Raw genomic sequence first — 13,092 nt, forward strand, 5'->3', positions numbered from 1 at the left:
ATCTATACTGCTGCAGTGTTGTGTTGCTTTGTGGGAAGCAGGACAAAGAGAAGGGCAGGGCCTATGCAAATGAAGGCCTCAGGGATGTCTGGGAGTGCCTTTTTAGCAGTATTGTTAAAGTCCACCTTGCAACCGGATTGGTCGGGTAAGCTGAAAAACACCATGCCAGATTGGGCACCAGGTGTCTAGGCGCTTGGAGGACATATTGGGTCTACATCCCTCAGTTTCTGAGGTCCAAGAAATGTTCACCCTCTACCCTAATAGAGAGGTCTTGGCCGATCGTGGCTGAGAGGGGAAGAAGGTAGCAGTGCAAGATGCTTATGGTCCTTCTCTAATAATGGACCAACTTTCTCTCTCTCCTTACCTGTGGTTCTGCCTGGCTACTGGGGCTACCAGTTGTAAGCCTGCAGCCCACAGGGAGTTGGTTTGTTCCTCTCACACATGTAAATGGGTAAGCATTCAAGTGCACACACCTGCCTACGTCCACAGACCCTCGCGCACACACACTTTTGTCAACAAGCTTTTTCGCAATTAAGAGTATCAGGGACCCATGTTGAAATACAAAAGCAGCACACCACGTGACGGCCATCACATAGAGTCCAGCAGCAAATGGGAAACGTTTAACTAGCTGTGGTCCTATTACTTGCGCTCTACCGTGGAACAACTGCTGGATGAGTCCTGCTGGAGAATATTGAACCTACAACAAGTCTGAGGTAAATAAAAATTCCACAGGAATATAATCAAACAGGGACCTACAACCCTTCCGAGCCAGATAGGAGTCGAACCTACAATCTTCTGATCCGTAGTCAGACGCGTTATCCATTGCGCCACTGGCCCTATGTAGACTTACGCATCCTTTTGTCCTTAAGTGGGCTAGAAAGTGTGTGTATGTGTGTGTGAAGGCACAAGGAAACCCATCTGACCTCCTGGAAGTCTGTTCTGTGAGGTTTTCCCAAGTTTTACAAAGGACTTTAGGAGAAGGAAGCACCTAAAAGATAGGCGAAATGGTCCTAGATCCAAGGAAATCTTTTAGATCAGGCTCAGTTTCTTAAATAGTTTGCATTAACATAATCAGTTCCAGGTCTGTGTGGGGCTGAGCTTGAGAACTCCTTAGTAAGTAGGCGTTTACAACAATAAGGGGTTTAATATTACAACACAGGTGAACATTCAGACACATTATCATAAGCTCACCTTGTCCAGGGACCCAAGCATGCTGCCTTTCCACTCTCAGAGCCCTTCACCTAACCTACTGTGCAGCTGTTTCACCTTTAATATCACTGTTCCACAGGCAGCGTGACGTCACAATGCTCCTTGTCTGTAGCCCGACCCAGGAGCCTTTGCAAACCTGGTATAATCTACATACTTACGGTGTGTTTAGTCTTGGACCACAAATGCAGTGAAGAATAATGGATTGCTACTCTTCATACATTTTTGACCATTGGCTCAGATTTGAATGCGTACTGGCCATCTGAGCATCTCTGCCAGGCCACCCTATGTCTAGAGACTGTAGATTTAGAGAGTTTATAAACATTGTCAGTTCATCAATAAAGTGTGCTCGCTTCGGCAGCACATATACTAAAATTGGAACGATACAGAGAAGATTAGCATGGCCCCTGCGCAAGGATGACACGCAAATTCGTGAAGCGTTCCATATTTTTAACAGCTTTCAGGAGAGAAATCTTTTTTGTTTTCAAGACTAATTGAAAAAATAAAGCAGGTCCCAGTGCTGTCCCCGTAATATGTATTTTTCAATTAGTCTCTCCTCAACATTTTTAATGTATTTGCTTTGCAGTAAAGAAGGTGCGCTCTATGTTCAGCTGCATTTAGCAAGGAAGCCTGCAGGACTTCTGGGACTTTTCTTTCTCTTTTTTAGCCTCACTGTCATTATTCTTCACCACCCCCAAATCTATACTGCTGCAGTGTTGTGTTGCTTTGTGGGAAGCAGGACAAAGAGAAGGGCAGGGCCTATGCAAATGAAGGCCTCAGGGATGTCTGGGAGTGCCTTTTTAGCAGTATTGTTAAAGTCCACCTTGCAACCGGATTGGTCGGGTAAGCTGAAAAACACCATGCCAGATTGGGCACCAGGTGTCTAGGCGCTTGGAGGACATATTGGGTCTACATCCCTCAGTTTCTGAGGTCCAAGAAATGTTCGCCCTCTACCCTAATAGAGAGGTCTTGGCCGATCGTGGCTGAGAGGGGAAGAAGGTAGCAGTGCAAGATGCTTATGGTCCTTCTCTAATAATGGACCAACTTTCTCTCTCTCCTTACCTGTGGTTCTGTCTGGCTACTGGGGCTACCAGTTGTAAGCCTGCAGCCCACAGGGAGTTGGTTTGTTCCTCTCACACATGTAAATGGGTAAGCATTCAAGTGCACACACCTGCCTACGTCCACAGACCCTCGCGCACACACACTTTTGTCAACAAGCTTTTTCGCAATTAAGAGTATCAGGGACCCATGTTGAAATACAAAAGCAGCACACCACGTGACGGCCATCACATAGAGTCCAGCAGCAAATGGGAAACGTTTAACTAGCTGTGGTCCTATTACTTGCGCTCTACCGTGGAACAACTGCTGGATGAGTCCTGCTGGAGAATATTGAACCTACAACAAGTCTGAGGTAAATAAAAATTCCACAGGAATATAATCAAACAGGGACCTACAACCCTTCCGAGCCAGATAGGAGTCGAACCTACAATCTTCTGATCCGTAGTCAGACGCGTTATCCATTGCGCCACTGGCCCTATGTAGACTTACGCATCCTTTTGTCCTTAAGTGGGCTAGAAAGTGTGTGTATGTGTGTGTGAAGGCACAAGGAAACCCATCTGACCTCCTGGAAGTCTGTTCTGTGAGGTTTTCCCAAGTTTTACAAAGGACTTTAGGAGAAGGAAGCACCTAAAAGCTAGGCGAAATGGTCCTAGATCCAAGGAAATCTTTTAGATCAGGCTCAGTTTCTTAAATAGTTTGCATTAACATAATCAGTTCCAGGTCTGTGTGGGGCTGAGCTTGAGAACTCCTTAGTAAGTAGGCGTTTACAACAATAAGGGGTTTAATATTACAACACAGGTGAACATTCAGACACATTATCATAAGCTCACCTTGTCCAGGGACCCAAGCATGCTGCCTTTCCACTCTCAGAGCCCTTCACCTAACCTACTGTGCAGCTGTTTCACCTTTAATATCACTGTTCCACAGGCAGCGTGACGTCACAATGCTCCTTGTCTGTAGCCCGACCCAGGAGCCTTTGCAAACCTGGTATAATCTACATACTTACGGTGTGTTTAGTCTTGGACCACAAATGCAGTGAAGAATAATGGATTGCTACTCTTCATACATTTTTGACCATTGGCTCAGATTTGAATGCGTACTGGCCATCTGAGCATCTCTGCCAGGCCACCCTATGTCTAGAGACTGTAGATTTAGAGAGTTTATAAACATTGTCAGTTCATCAATAAAGTGTGCTCGCTTCGGCAGCACATATACTAAAATTGGAACGATACAGAGAAGATTAGCATGGCCCCTGCGCAAGGATGACACGCAAATTCGTGAAGCGTTCCATATTTTTAACAGCTTTCAGGAGAGAAATCTTTTTTGTTTTCAAGACTAATTGAAAAAATAAAGCAGGTCCCAGTGCTGTCCCCGTAATATGTATTTTTCAATTAGTCTCTCCTCAACATTTTTAATGTATTTGCTTTGCAGTAAAGAAGGTGCGCTCTATGTTCAGCTGCATTTAGCAAGGAAGCCTGCAGGACTTCTGGGACTTTTCTTTCTCTTTTTTAGCCTCACTGTCATTATTCTTCACCACCCCCAAATCTATACTGCTGCAGTGTTGTGTTGCTTTGTGGGAAGCAGGACAAAGAGAAGGGCAGGGCCTATGCAAATGAAGGCCTCAGGGATGTCTGGGAGTGCCTTTTTAGCAGTATTGTTAAAGTCCACCTTGCAACCGGATTGGTCGGGTAAGCTGAAAAACACCATGCCAGATTGGGCACCAGGTGTCTAGGCGCTTGGAGGACATATTGGGTCTACATCCCTCAGTTTCTGAGGTCCAAGAAATGTTCACCCTCTACCCTAATAGAGAGGTCTTGGCCGATCGTGGCTGAGAGGGGAAGAAGGTAGCAGTGCAAGATGCTTATGGTCCTTCTCTAATAATGGACCAACTTTCTCTCTCTCCTTACCTGTGGTTCTGCCTGGCTACTGGGGCTACCAGTTGTAAGCCTGCAGCCCACAGGGAGTTGGTTTGTTCCTCTCACACATGTAAATGGGTAAGCATTCAAGTGCACACACCTGCCTACGTCCACAGACCCTCGCGCACACACACTTTTGTCAACAAGCTTTTTCGCAATTAAGAGTATCAGGGACCCATGTTGAAATACAAAAGCAGCACACCACGTGACGGCCATCACACAGAGTCCAGCAGCAAATGGGAAACGTTTAACTAGCTGTGGTCCTATTACTTGCGCTCTACCGTGGAACAACTGCTGGATGAGTCCTGCTGGAGAATATTGAACCTACAACAAGTCTGAGGTAAATAAAAATTCCACAGGAATATAATCAAACAGGGACCTACAACCCTTCCGAGCCAGATAGGAGTCGAACCTACAATCTTCTGATCCGTAGTCAGACGCGTTATCCATTGCGCCACTGGCCCTATGTAGACTTATGCATCCTTTTGTCCTTAAGTGGGCTAGAAAGTGTGTGTATGTGTGTGTGAAGGCACAAGGAAACCCATCTGACCTCCTGGAAGTCTGTTCTGTGAGGTTTTCCCAAGTTTTACAAAGGACTTTAGGAGAAGGAAGCACCTAAAAGCTAGGCGAAATGGTCCTAGATCCAAGGAAATCTTTTAGATCAGGCTCAGTTTCTTAAATAGTTTGCATTAACATAATCAGTTCCAGGTCTGTGTGGGGCTGAGCTTGAGAACTCCTTAGTAAGTAGGCGTTTACAACAATAAGGGGTTTAATATTACAACACAGGTGAACATTCAGACACATTATCATAAGCTCACCTTGTCCAGGGACCCAAGCATGCTGCCTTTCCACTCTCAGAGCCCTTCACCTAACCTACTGTGCAGCTGTTTCACCTTTAATATCACTGTTCCACAGGCAGCGTGACGTCACAATGCTCCTTGTCTGTAGCCCGACCCAGGAGCCTTTGCAAACCTGGTATAATCTACATACTTACGGTGTGTTTAGTCTTGGACCACAAATGCAGTGAAGAATAATGGATTGCTACTCTTCATACATTTTTGACCATTGGCTCAGATTTGAATGCGTACTGGCCATCTGAGCATCTCTGCCAGGCCACCCTATGTCTAGAGACTGTAGATTTAGAGAGTTTATAAACATTGTCAGTTCATCAATAAAGTGTGCTCGCTTCGGCAGCACATATACTAAAATTGGAACGATACAGAGAAGATTAGCATGGCCCCTGCGCAAGGATGACACGCAAATTCGTGAAGCGTTCCATATTTTTAACAGCTTTCAGGAGAGAAATCTTTTTTGTTTTCAAGACTAATTGAAAAAATAAAGCAGGTCCCAGTGCTGTCCCCGTAATATGTATTTTTCAATTAGTCTCTCCTCAACATTTTTAATGTATTTGCTTTGCAGTAAAGAAGGTGCGCTCTATGTTCAGCTGCATTTAGCAAGGAAGCCTGCAGGACTTCTGGGACTTTTCTTTCTCTTTTTTAGCCTCACTGTCATTATTCTTCACCACCCCCAAATCTATACTGCTGCAGTGTTGTGTTGCTTTGTGGGAAGCAGGACAAAGAGAAGGGCAGGGCCTATGCAAATGAAGGCCTCAGGGATGTCTGGGAGTGCCTTTTTAGCAGTATTGTTAAAGTCCACCTTGCAACCGGATTGGTCGGGTAAGCTGAAAAACACCATGCCAGATTGGGCACCAGGTGTCTAGGCGCTTGGAGGACATATTGGGTCTACATCCCTCAGTTTCTGAGGTCCAAGAAATGTTCACCCTCTACCCTAATAGAGAGGTCTTGGCCGATCGTGCCGATCGTGCCTGAGAGGGGAAGAAGGTAGCAGTGCAAGATGCTTATGGTCCTTCTCTAATAATGGACCAACTTTTTCTCTCTCCTTACCTGTGGTTCTGCCTGGCTACTGGGGCTACCAGTTGTAAGCCTGCAGCCCACAGGGAGTTGGTTTGTTCCTCTCACACATGTAAATGGGTAAGCATTCAAGTGCACACACCTGCCTACGTCCACAGACCCTCGCGCACACACACTTTTGTCAACAAGCTTTTTCGCAATTAAGAGTATCAGGGACCCATGTTGAAATACAAAAGCAGCACACCACGTGACGGCCATCACATAGAGTCCAGCAGCAAATGGGAAACGTTTAACTAGCTGTGGTCCTATTACTTGCGCTCTACCGTGGAACAACTGCTGGATGAGTCCTGCTGGAGAATATTGAACCTACAACAAGTCTGAGGTAAATAAAAATTCCACAGGAATATAATCAAACAGGGACCTACAACCCTTCCGAGCCAGATAGGAGTCGAACCTACAATCTTCTGATCCGTAGTCAGACGCGTTATCCATTGCGCCACTGGCCCTATGTAGACTTACACATCCTTTTGTCCTTAAGTGGGCTAGAAAGTGTGTGTATGTGTGTGTGAAGGCACAAGGAAACCCATCTGACCTCCTGGAAGTCTGTTCTGTGAGGTTTTCCCAAGTTTTACAAAGGACTTTAGGAGAAGGAAGCACCTAAAAGCTAGGCGAAATGGTCCTAGATCCAAGGAAATCTTTTAGATCAGGCTCAGTTTCTTAAATAGTTTGCATTAACATAATCAGTTCCAGGTCTGTGTGGGGCTGAGCTTGAGAACTCCTTAGTAAGTAGGCGTTTACAACAATAAGGGGTTTAATATTACAACACAGGTGAACATTCAGACACATTATCATAAGCTCACCTTGTCCAGGGACCCAAGCATGCTGCCTTTCCACTCTCAGAGCCCTTCACCTAACCTACTGTGCAGCTGTTTCACCTTTAATATCACTGTTCCACAGGCAGCGTGACGTCACAATGCTCCTTGTCTGTAGCCCGACCCAGGAGCCTTTGCAAACCTGGTATAATCTACATACTTACGGTGTGTTTAGTCTTGGACCACAAATGCAGTGAAGAATAATGGATTGCTACTCTTCATACATTTTTGACCATTGGCTCAGATTTGAATGCGTACTGGCCATCTGAGCATCTCTGCCAGGCCACCCTATGTCTAGAGACTGTAGATTTAGAGAGTTTATAAACATTGTCAGTTCATCAATAAAGTGTGCTCGCTTCGGCAGCACATATACTAAAATTGTAACGATACAGAGAAGATTAGCATGGCCCCTGCGCAAGGATGACACGCAAATTCGTGAAGCGTTCCATATTTTTAACAGCTTTCAGGAGAGAAATCTTTTTTGTTTTCAAGACTAATTGAAAAAATAAAGCAGGTCCCAGTGCTGTCCCCGTAATATGTATTTTTCAATTAGTCTCTCCTCAACATTTTTAATGTATTTGCTTTGCAGTAAAGAAGGTGCGCTCTATGTTCAGCTGCATTTAGCAAGGAAGCCTGCAGGACTTCTGGGACTTTTCTTTCTCTTTTTTAGCCTCACTGTCATTATTCTTCACCACCCCCAAATCTATACTGCTGCAGTGTTGTGTTGCTTTGTGGGAAGCAGGACAAAGAGAAGGGCAGGGCCTATGCAAATGAAGGCCTCAGGGATGTCTGGGAGTGCCTTTTTAGCAGTATTGTTAAAGTCCACCTTGCAACCGGATTGGTCGGGTAAGCTGAAAAACACCATGCCAGATTGGGCACCAGGTGTCTAGGCGCTTGGAGGACATATTGGGTCTACATCCCTCAGTTTCTGAGGTCCAAGAAATGTTCACCCTCTACCCTAATAGAGAGGTCTTGGCCGATCGTGGCTGAGAGGGTAAGAAGGTAGCAGTGCAAGATGCTTATGGTCCTTCTCTAATAATGGACCAACTTTCTCTCTCTCTCCTTACCTGTGGTTCTGCCTGGCTACTGGGGCTACCAGTTGTAAGCCTGCAGCCCACAGGGAGTTGGTTTGTTCCTCTCACACATGTAAATGGGTAAGCATTCAAGTGCACACACCTGCCTACGTCCACAGACCCTCGCGCACACACACTTTTGTCAACAAGCTTTTTCGCAATTAAGAGTATCAGGGACCCATGTTGAAATACAAAAGCAGCACACCACGTGACGGCCATCACATAGAGTCCAGCAGCAAATGGGAAACGTTTAACTAGCTGTGGTCCTATTACTTGCGCTCTACCGTGGAACAACTGCTGGATGAGTCCTGCTGGAGAATATTGAACCTACAACAAGTCTGAGGTAAATAAAAATTCCACAGGAATATAATCAAACAGGGACCTACAACCCTTCCGAGCCAGATAGGAGTCGAACCTACAATCTTCTGATCCGTAGTCAGACGCGTTATCCATTGCGCCACTGGCCCTATGTAGACTTACGCATCCTTTTGTCCTTAAGTGGGCTAGAAAGTGTGTGTATGTGTGTGTGAAGGCACAAGGAAACCCATCTGACCTCCTGGAAGTCTGTTCTGTGAGGTTTTCCCAAGTTTTACAAAGGACTTTAGGAGAAGGAAGCACCTAAAAGCTAGGCGAAATGGTCCTAGATCCAAGGAAATCTTTTAGATCAGGCTCAGTTTCTTAAATAGTTTGCATTAACATAATCAGTTCCAGGTCTGTGTGGGGCTGAGCTTGAGAACTCCTTAGTAAGTAGGCGTTTACAACAATAAGGGGTTTAATATTACAACACAGGTGAACATTCAGACACATTATCATAAGCTCACCTTGTCCAGGGACCCAAGCATGCTGCCTTTCCACTCTCAGAGCCCTTCACCTAACCTACTGTGCAGCTGTTTCACCTTTAATATCACTGTTCCACAGGCAGCGTGACGTCACAATGCTCCTTGTCTGTAGCCCGACCCAGGAGCCTTTGCAAACCTGGTATAATCTACATACTTACGGTGTGTTTAGTCTTGGACCACAAATGCAGTGAAGAATAATGGATTGCTACTCTTCATACATTTTTGACCATTGGCTCAGATTTGAATGCGTACTGGCCATCTGAGCATCTCTGCCAGGCCACCCTATGTCTAGAGACTGTAGATTTAGAGAGTTTATAAACATTGTCAGTTCATCAATAAAGTGTGCTCGCTTCGGCAGCACATATACTAAAATTGGAACGATACAGAGAAGATTAGCATGGCCCCTGCGCAAGGATGACACGCAAATTCGTGAAGCGTTCCATATTTTTAACAGCTTTCAGGAGAGAAATCTTTTTTGTTTTCAAGACTAATTGAAAAAATAAAGCAGGTCCCAGTGCTGTCCCCGTAATATGTATTTTTCAATTAGTCTCTCCTCAACATTTTTAATGTATTTGCTTTGCAGTAAAGAAGGTGCGCTCTATGTTCAGCTGCATTTAGCAAGGAAGCCTGCAGGACTTCTGGGACTTTTCTTTCTCTTTTTTAGCCTCACTGTCATTATTCTTCACCACCCCCAAATCTATACTGCTGCAGTGTTGTGTTGCTTTGTGGGAAGCAGGACAAAGAGAAGGGCAGGGCCTATGCAAATGAAGGCCTCATGGATGTCTGGGAGTGCCTTTTTAGCAGTATTGTTAAAGTCCACCTTGCAACCGGATTGGTCGGGTAAGCTGAAAAACACCATGCCAGATTGGGCACCAGGTGTCTAGGCGCTTGGAGGACATATTGGGTCTACATCCCTCAGTTTCTGAGGTCCAAGAAATGTTCACCCTCTACCCTAATAGAGAGGTCTTGGCCGATCGTGGCTGAGAGGGGAAGAAGGTAGCAGTGCAAGATGCTTATGGTCCTTCTCTAATAATGGACCAACTTTCTCTCTCTCCTTACCTGTGGTTCTGCCTGGCTACTGGGGCTACCAGTTGTAAGCCTGCAGCCCACAGGGAGTTGGTTTGTTCCTCTCACACATGTAAATGGGTAAGCATTCAAGTGCACACACCTGCCTACGTCCACAGACCCTCGCGCACACACACTTTTGTCAACAAGCTTTTTCGCAATTAAGAGTATCAGGGACCCATGTTGAAATACAAAAGCAGCACACCACGTGACGGCCATCACATAGAGTCCAGCAGCAAATGGGAAACGTTTAACTAGCTGTGGTCCTATTACTTGCGCTCTACCGTGGAACAACTGCTGGATGAGTCCTGCTGGAGAATATTGAACCTACAACACGTCTGAGGTAAATAAAAATTCCACAGGAATATAATCAAACAGGGACCTACAACCCTTCCGAGCCAGATAGGAGTCGAACCTACAATCTTCTGATCCGTAGTCAGACGCGTTATCCATTGCGCCAATGGCCCTATGTAGACTTACGCATCCTTTTGTCCTTAAGTGGGCTAGAAAGTGTGTGTATGTGTGTGTGAAGGCACAAGGAAACCCATCTGACCTCCTGGAAGTCTGTTCTGTGAGGTTTTCCCAAGTTTTACAAAGGACTTTAGGAGAAGGAAGCACCTAAAAGCTAGGCGAAATGGTCCTAGATCCAAGGAAATATTTTAGATCAGGCTCAGTTTCTTAAATAGTTTGCATTAACATAATCAGTTCCAGGTCTGTGTGGGGCTGAGCTTGAGAACTCCTTAGTAAGTAGGCGTTTACAACAATAAGGGGTTTAATATTACAACACAGGTGAACATTCAGACACATTATCATAAGCTCACCTTGTCCAGGGACCCAAGCATGCTGCCTTTCCACTCTCAGAGCCCTTCACCTAACCTACTGTGCAGCTGTTTCACCTTTAATATCACTGTTCCACAGGCAGCGTGACGTCACAATGCTCCTTGTCTGTAGCCCGACCCAGGAGCCTTTGCAAACCTGGTATAATCTACATACTTACGGTGTGTTTAGTCTTGGACCACAAATGCAGTGAAGAATAATGGATTGCTACTCTTCATACATTTTTGACCATTGGCTCAGATTTGAATGCGTACTGGCCATCTGAGCATCTCTGCCAGGCCACCCTATGTCTAGAGACTGTAGATTTAGAGAGTTTATAAACATTGTCAGTTCATCAATAAAGTGTGCTCGCTTCGGCAGCACATATACTAAAATTGGAACGATACAGAGAAGATTAGCATGGCCCCTGCGCAAGGATGACACGCAAATTCGTGAAGCGTTCCATATTTTTAACAGCTTTCAGGAGAGAAATCTTTTTTGTTTTCAAGACTAATTGAAAAAATAAAGCAGGTCCCAGTGCTGTCCCCGTAATATGTATTTTTCAATTAGTCTCTCCTCAACATTTTTAATGTATTTGCTTTGCAGTAAAGAAGGTGCGCTCTATGTTCAGCTGCATTTAGCAAGGAAGCCTGCAGGACTTCTGGGACTTTTCTTTCTCTTTTTTAGCCTCACTGTCATTATTCTTCACCACCCCCAAATCTATACTGCTGCAGTATTGTGTTGCTTTGTGGGAAGCAGGACAAAGAGAAGGGCAGGGCCTATGCAAATGAAGGCCTCAGGGATGTCTGGGAGTGCCTTTTTAGCAGTATTGTTAAAGTCCACCTTGCAACCGGATTGGTCGGGTAAGCTGAAAAACACCATGCCAGATTGGGCACCAGGTGTCTAGGCGCTTGGAGGACATATTGGGTCTACATCCCTCAGTTTCTGAGGTCCAAGAAATGTTCACCCTCTACCCTAATAGAGAGGTCTTGGCCGATCGTGGCTGAGAGGGGAAGAAGGTAGCAGTGCAAGATGCTTATGGTCCTTCTCTAATAATGGACCAACTTTCTCTCTCTCCTTACCTGTGGTTCTGCCTGGCTACTGGGGCTACCAGTTGTAAGCCTGCAGCCCACAGGGAGTTGGTTTGTTCCTCTCACACATGTAAATTGGTAAGCATTCAAGTGCACACACCTGCCTACGTCCACAGACCCTCGCGCACACACACTTTTGTCAACAAGCTTTTTCGCAATTAGGAGTATCAGGGACCCATGTTGAAATACAAAAGCAGCACACCACGTGACGGCCATCACATAGAGTCCAGCAGCAAATGGGAAACGTTTAACTAGCTGTGGTCCTATTACTTGCGCTCTACCGTGGAACAACTGCTGGATGAGTCCTGCTGGAGAATATTGAACCTACAACAAGTCTGAGGTAAATAAAAATTCCACAGGAATATAATCAAACAGGGACCTACAACCCTTCCGAGCCAGATAGGAGTCGAACCTACAATCTTCTGATCCGTAGTCAGACGCGTTATCCATTGCGCCACTGGCCCTATGTAGACTTACGCATCCTTTTGTCCTTAAGTGGGCTAGAAAGTGTGTGTATGTGTGTGTGAAGGCACAAGGAAACCCATCTGACCTCCTGGAAGTCTGTTCTGTGAGGTTTTCCCAAGTTTTACAAAGGACTTTAGGAGAAGGAAGCACCTAAAAGCTAGGCGAAATGGTCCTAGATCCAAGGAAATCTTTTAGATCAGGCTCAGTTTCTTAAATAGTTTGCATTAACATAATCAGTTCCAGGTCTGTGTGGGGCTGAGCTTGAGAACTCCTTAGTAAGTAGGCGTTTACAACAATAAGGGGTTTAATATTACAACACAGGTGAACATTCAGACACATTATCATAAGCTCACCTTGTCCAGGGACCCAAGCATGCTGCCTTTCCACTCTCAGAGCCCTTCACCTAACCTACTGTGCAGCTGTTTCACCTTTAATATCACTGTTCCACAGGCAGCGTGACGTCACAATGCTCCTTGTCTGTAGCCCGACCCAGGAGCCTTTGCAAACCTGGTATAATCTACATACTTACGGTGTGTTTAGTCTTGGACCACAAATGCAGTGAAGAATAATGGATTGCTACTCTTCATACATTTTTGACCATTGGCTCAGATTTGAATGCGTACTGGCCATCTGAGCATCTCTGCCAGGCCACCCTATGTCTAGAGACTGTAGATTTAGAGAGTTTATAAACATTGTCAGTTCATCAATAAAGTGTGCTCGCTTCGGCAGCACATATACTAAAATTGGAACGATACAGAGAAGATTAGCATGGCCCCTGCGCAAGGATGACACGCAAATTCGTGAAGCGTTCCATATTTT

General features: G+C 45.4%; 7 non-coding genes across 7 annotated transcripts in view; all 7 read left to right on the forward strand.

Annotated features, from left to right (window-relative positions):
* Positions 1 to 1,551: 1,551 nt before the first annotated feature.
* LOC147704750 (U6 spliceosomal RNA) lies at positions 1,552 to 1,658 on the forward strand. The gene has a single exon (XR_015297729.1). It is a non-coding gene; the product is annotated as a U6 spliceosomal RNA (small nuclear RNA).
* A 1,797-nt stretch (positions 1,659 to 3,455) lies between these two features.
* On the forward strand, positions 3,456 to 3,562 carry LOC147704751 (U6 spliceosomal RNA). Its single transcript, XR_015297730.1, has one exon. It is a non-coding gene; the product is annotated as a U6 spliceosomal RNA (small nuclear RNA).
* A 1,797-nt stretch (positions 3,563 to 5,359) lies between these two features.
* LOC147704752 (U6 spliceosomal RNA) lies at positions 5,360 to 5,466 on the forward strand. Its single transcript, XR_015297731.1, has one exon. It is a non-coding gene; the product is annotated as a U6 spliceosomal RNA (small nuclear RNA).
* A 1,806-nt stretch (positions 5,467 to 7,272) lies between these two features.
* Positions 7,273 to 7,379, forward strand: LOC147704753 (U6 spliceosomal RNA). The gene has a single exon (XR_015298321.1). It is a non-coding gene; the product is annotated as a U6 spliceosomal RNA (small nuclear RNA).
* A 1,799-nt stretch (positions 7,380 to 9,178) lies between these two features.
* On the forward strand, positions 9,179 to 9,285 carry LOC147704754 (U6 spliceosomal RNA). The gene has a single exon (XR_015297732.1). It is a non-coding gene; the product is annotated as a U6 spliceosomal RNA (small nuclear RNA).
* Positions 9,286 to 11,082: 1,797 nt separating this feature from the next.
* LOC147704755 (U6 spliceosomal RNA) lies at positions 11,083 to 11,189 on the forward strand. The gene has a single exon (XR_015297734.1). It is a non-coding gene; the product is annotated as a U6 spliceosomal RNA (small nuclear RNA).
* Positions 11,190 to 12,986: 1,797 nt separating this feature from the next.
* The window catches only part of LOC147704756 (U6 spliceosomal RNA), a 107-nt gene continuing 1 nt past the window's right edge, over positions 12,987 to 13,092 (forward strand). The window contains exon 1 of the small nuclear RNA XR_015297735.1: positions 12,987 to 13,092. This exon is cut by the window's right edge and continues 1 nt beyond it. This is a non-coding gene — a small nuclear RNA (U6 spliceosomal RNA).

This window comes from Lissotriton vulgaris, chromosome 7, assembly GCF_964263255.1.
Source record: "Lissotriton vulgaris chromosome 7, aLisVul1.2, whole genome shotgun sequence".
NCBI lineage: Eukaryota > Metazoa > Chordata > Amphibia > Caudata > Salamandridae > Lissotriton > Lissotriton vulgaris.